Raw genomic sequence first — 6,070 nt, 5'->3', positions numbered from 1 at the left:
GGGACGGCTATTCTGCCTACCACATGGGGCTTGAAGCCAGGCTGACTGACTTCAGAGCAGCTGCTCTTAAGCACTCTGTGCCAGGCACCTTGCTAGGCTTGGTGAAGAGGTAGAAACTGACGATTGAGAAAAGCTGTTGAGTTGTGGAAGCTCCAGGCTAGAAGGGCTGCGGTCCACCTGACTATACCTGTAGCAGAAAGAGGGAACTTCAGATAAGAGGAGAGAGAAATTCCGGGGAGGTGATCGTTAAACAGTGGCTGGAATTTTCACAGGAGGCCACGGGGGACTTTACAGGTGAGTAAAGAATGAACTATGTGTGGTCAGGAGAGACTGGAGTATGGGGGGTGGGAATGATCATCTTAACTGGCCATGAGGATCAGATGAGCTAAGGCCCTATGGACACCACTTGGCGTGTGACCTCACCTTGCCTTACCACTCATTTTACATTTGTGGAAACTGAGGCCTGGAAGCCAGAGTTGCCTGCCCAAGATCACACAGAGAGAAAGCACCAGTTCGTTTCTCCTGCAATCTCCCTCGTGGCCACTGGATGGCGCTGGAGATCTGATTTGGAGCTGGGTCGTAGCGCCTTTGCAGGCCTGTGGCATCTGGCATTTGGGCTGCAGAGTCTGTCCTTCTCCCTTCATTTCCTCACTCTGCCAGCCCCACCACTGAAGCCTACAAGCTGCTTCTGTTCCCATGCATTAGCCCCATGGTGCTGGATTTGAAGACCAGCCCTGCTACGTACCAGGTGCATGTTGGTGTTGACAGGTACTGGTTCCCTTGCTCACCTCTTGGTTCCTTTCTCTGATTTCCCTTTCTTCCTACCCCCTCTGCCCTGCTGGATAGAATGAAATTCCAGTTCCCTAATCATGCCCAACATAAGGGCAGCTAGCCCTTGCTTCTTTGTTTCTACCCCCATCCTATGTCATGGGGTAGAAGATTTACAATGAACTCATGAATTCAGTAAAACAAACATCTATTAACCCAAGAACCGAAAGTGAGAACCCAAGTAACAGTGCGAGGAGAGTAACACTGCCAGGAAAGCTCAGAAGGGGAAGGCACCGAGCCGGACAAAGAACCCCGGGCCTGGGTCTCTTGGTGCCCAGGCAAGCGGGGGTTTATATGGCTTTCAGAGCTTGTTAAGATGAGGAACAGAGCATGGACATGCTGGGGAGTCCTGAGCCCAGGTCCTGCAGAGGGAACTCAGCACCCTCCGCCCTCTTGGTTCCCTGGAGAGTTTGAATCATGGAAACAGGACGGTATCTTCCCTCATGGTTAGCAGAGACAGCACTTCCAGAGCTGTTTCTTAGACGTAGTACCATGCACTAGATGTGGCCTTGGGCAGGAAAGTGCAGGTCAGGAAGGGCCTGTCACTTCAGCCTAGTGCGGGGCTCCCTCTCTGAGGTTCGCCTCTCTCTGTGGTGTCTGGCTCTGTTTCGCCACGGTTTTTGACCTTTCGCTCCTTCTATTCTAGCTCACAGCTCGCTCCATTTCTGCAGCTGGCACAGCTGCTGTCTCCAAGGGTTGTCTACTCTTCTGTCTCTTTGGACCCAGGATAGTGAAACAGAAAGAAAACTATCAGTTACCAAACGCCGGCAGCATGCAGAAGAGTGGTGGCAATCACCTCCTCCTCTGCTTCCTTCTCATCTCAGGCCCTCAACAAGTCATCCCTCCAGCTCCAACCCCTGCAGAATTCCTTGGTGGCTCACTGCGCACTCGAGCCCTCTTTCCCTCAGGGCTAGCTTAGTTTTTGGCTTCACATACACAGACTAAAACAAAAAAAATCAGATAGGTAAAACCTTTGTATTAAAAATATTTTTCATTGTACAAGCCATCCAAGGTCATTGTTAAAATAAAACTTAGGCCGGGCACAGTGGCTCACGTCTGTAATCCTAGCAGTTTGGGAGGCTGAGGCAGGTGAATCATTTGAGTTTGAGATCAGCCTGGCCAACATGATGAAACCTTATCTCTACTAAAAATAGAAAAATTAGGTGGGCATGGTGGCGTGCACCTGTAATCCTAGCTACTTGGGAGGCAGAGGTGGGAGGATAGCTTGAGCCTGGAAGGCGGAGGTTGCAGTGAGCTGAGATTGTGCCAGTGCACTCCAGCTTGGGTAACAGAGTGAGAATGTCTCAAAAAATAAACAAATAAAATGTATATAGCATAGAACCTATCAAGTGAAAAAAAGATCCCCTGCTTCCATTAATCCCATTCCCTAGAGATTACCACAGAATCGTTTCTTGCGATTCCTTCTGGAAGTCTCCTAAGCCCTATAGAGGCAGCTGGCATAGTGCTCCGAAACCAGTTTGCTTGGTTTAGAATCCCAGGTTTGCTTATTTGTCTAATAAATTGGACACGTTTTCTCCGTTTTGTCATTCAGAAAATGAAGTTAATAGCACCCACCTCATAGAATTGTTGTGAGGATTAAACTTACTCAGATAAAGCAATCAGACCATCCACTTAACATTCTTAGAACAGAGCCCGGCATACAGAATATACAAACATGAGTGTTTGTTAATAAATAAAATGCATGGCTGAGGTTTCATTATTCTATGCCTTTTCTTTGTGGATATAGTCTTGAAAGAATAAGTCAAAGGTACAGAAACAGTTGGAAAGTCATTTATGATGGGGGTGATGTTGAGCGCCACTGACAAAATCCTGACCAGATGACTCTTGCCGGTGACCTTGGCTGACTTTCTTGGTTTCTGATCATTATTTCTATAAACTCCCTGATATCTTTGGAAAGTTTCCAAGTTGTACAGTTTCAAAAAACATAGCAGGAGGCAGGTATTTACATGGAGCCCAGTGTGGATTGTACACCCTGGAGTTGTGAAATGGTCTTTCTGCTATCAGCCAGGCATGGCATGTCTATTGCTTGCATCCAAGAACTCTGACCATGCCTTCCTTTGTTCTTTGTAAGAGCTGCATAATATTCTACTCTATGTTTGTGTTGTATTTCTTTTGATTATTTCTTAATAATGGATATCTGGATAGTTTAGTTATTTTATACTATACCGACAAATACAATGACATGCTTCTCAGAGCCTATTGTCCAGCCCCCACCTGCACCCTGCCCATCCCCCCCCACTTTTTTTTGGAGACAGGGTCTGGCTCTGTCACCCGGGCTGGAGTGCAGTGGCACAATCACAGTTCACTGAAGCCTTGCTCTCGCAGGCTCAAGTGATCTTCCCACCTTAGCCTTCTGAGTAGCTAGGACTACAGATGCATGCCACCACACCCAGCTAATTTTTTCATTTTTTGTAGAAATGAGATCTCACTCTGCTGTCCTGGATGGCCTGAAACTCCTGGGCTCAAGCGATCATCCCACCTCAGCCTCCCAAAGCACTGGGATTATAGGCGTGAATATGAGTCACTACATCCGGCCTGAAATGGGCTCTTTATCCTACACGATCCTGTGTAGTGCTCACGCCAACACTGTGAGGTTTGCATCAACACTTTCCTTCTACAAATGAGGCAGCTGAGGTCAGAGAGGGCATGAGATGTGCCTCAAACCATCAGTGAGCCCCTTGATGGGCTCCCACTTCATCAGGGTGGTCAGTAATAGGCAGAATATTTGGGGTGAAAGCAGGGACCTTCGCTTGACTCAATACAGCTGGCAAAAGGCGGAGGGTCTTGGAGGAGAAAGAGAAGTCAGGGAGGGACTTGTGTGAGTGCTGGGGAGCCTTCCACTGTCAGCTCAGCTCATTCCAGAGGGCAAGAGGAGAGAGAGGGTGGGGGACAGTTGGCATGTGTATTGAGGAACAATAATGATGCTGACGCTAATAAACACAGTGACTAATGTTTTGGGCGAGTCACAAAGCAATTTCCTATTGTTCATGGTTCAGCAGAGCCACACCACCATGTCCTTGGAGGAAGACAAGGCAATGTGGCTATTCCCATTTTACAGAAGGGAAAATTCAGAACTGAAGAGGGAGAGTAACTTGCTCAAGTTTACATATCAAGATGATCGCTGTGCTGGACAGGGCCAGACCTTTTGGTCTACAAATGAGAGTCTCCCATGGGCCACAGTTGTGGCCAGCAGAGAAGTTCAGCCTTTGTTAGGGCTGAAGCTCAGCCACACCCTCTCTCCAGCCTCAGGCTGGGTACCAGGCAGAAGGTTTGGGCTGCAGGCTGGGGATGAGGACACCAACCACATGTCCTCCAGATCTCCCTGACCCCTCCCACTGGCTGACTTGTGGCTGGTTCTACCCCAGGATCTCATTCCATGGCTTTGACCTCAATTCTGCCCCTTCTCATGGAGAAAGTGTGTGTGTTTATGTGTGTCTGTGCTTCCATGTATATATGTTTGTGTATGTGTTTCTGTGTGTTTGCGTATATGTATATGTGTTGCGTATGTGTGTTTCTGTGTATGTATATGTGTGTGTATGTGTATGTATTTGTGCGTACATATGTGTATGTATGTTTGTGTATATGTGTGTTTCCGTTTGTATGTGTTGGTGTGTGGTGTTGTGTGTGTGTATTGTGTTTATGTTTGTGTTTGTGTATGTGTGCTTTCATGTGTATGTGTGTGCGTTTTGGTGTGTGTGTGTGTGTGAGAGAGAGAGAGAGAGAGACAGAGAGAGAGAGAAAGAGGCACCTTTCCTGGCAGTGGCCCTCACTCATGCTGGCTCTTCTCCATACCTTTCCTCCTAGCCTGGCTCAAGCTAGCAGCTGTTCTGCTTGAAGAAAACAAGCCTCCTTCATGAATAAGGGCCATGGAGCACCTATTATGTGCCAGGCTCTGCGCTTGCAGCTTTCACCTCTGTTGTTTTCACTTGAGCTGCACCTTAACCCTTCCCAATGGGCTTCCCTGTTGCCCTCCCATCCTTATCTTCAAAACCAACTACAGCTCAGGATTGAAACTGCTTTCTAATTTCATCAAAGAAGGAGGACTGTGGGTTTCAGAGAAAAAAGTGGAGCTACATCACTTTCATTTTGCCATCTTTTTTTTTTTTTTTGAGACGGAGTTTCACTCATGTTACCCAGGCTGGAGTGCAATGGCGCGATCTCGGCTCACCGCAACCTCCGCCTCCTGGGTTCAGGCAATTCTCCTGCCTCAGCCTCCTGAGTAGCTGGGATTACAGGCACGCACCACCATGCCCAGCTAATGTTTTGTATTTTTAGTAGAGACGGGGTTTCACCATGTTGACCAGGATGGTCTCGATCTCTTGACCTCGTGATCCACCCGCCTCGGCCTCCCAAAGTGCTGGGATTACAGGCTTGAGCCACCGCGCCCAGCCTCATTTTGCCATCTTTAACCAGAAGTTCTTGTATTATTTTTCTAAGAAAAAAAATCACTGGCTAACAGGCGTCTGCCTTGCTGTTGGAGAGACCTGCACCTGAGCCCTGGGCATCAAGGCCAAGTTCAACAGAAACCCTAATGCATACCATCCTTCTGCTGCCATGGTTAATTTAAATATTTGTATCAAATATAGAAACAACAGAATGAGAGAGAGAGTAGAAAGGAAAAAACAGACAGTAAGCAAACAGCATCTTTAAAAAAATGTGTGAGGTACCTGTTCATATCCTTCACCCACTTTTTGATGGGGTGGTTTGCTTTTTTCTTGTAATTTTGTTTTAGTTCTTTGTAGATTCTGGATACTAACCCTCTGTGAGATGGGTAGATTGCAAAAACATTTTCCCATTCTGTTGGTTGCTGGTTCAGTCTAATGATCGTTTCTTTTGCTGTGCAGAAGCTTTTAAGTTTCTCACGCCAGTTAAAATGGTGATCATTAAAAAATCTGGAGACAGCAGATGCTGGAGAGGTTGTGGAGAAATAGGAACAATTTTACACTGTTGGTGGGAGTGTAAATTAGTTCAACTATTATGGAAGACAGTGTGGCGATTCCTCAAGGATCTAGAACCAACCCAAATGCCCATCAATGATGACTGGATAAAAAAAATATGGCATAAATACACCATGGAATATTATGCAGCCTTAAAAAAGGCTGAGTTCATGTCCTTTGCAGGGACATGGATGAAACTGGAAACCATCATTCTTAGCAAACTAACACAAGAACAATAAACCAAACACCACATGTTCTCACTCATAAGTGGGTGTTGAACAATG

The sequence above is a fragment of the Cebus imitator genome, unplaced genomic scaffold, assembly GCF_001604975.1.
Source record: "Cebus imitator isolate Cc_AM_T3 unplaced genomic scaffold, Cebus_imitator-1.0 Scaffold132, whole genome shotgun sequence".
In the NCBI taxonomy this organism is placed as follows: Eukaryota; Metazoa; Chordata; class Mammalia; order Primates; family Cebidae; genus Cebus; species Cebus imitator.
The sequence above is the reverse complement of the archived record's forward strand: the minus strand, read 5'-3'. Positions refer to the sequence as shown.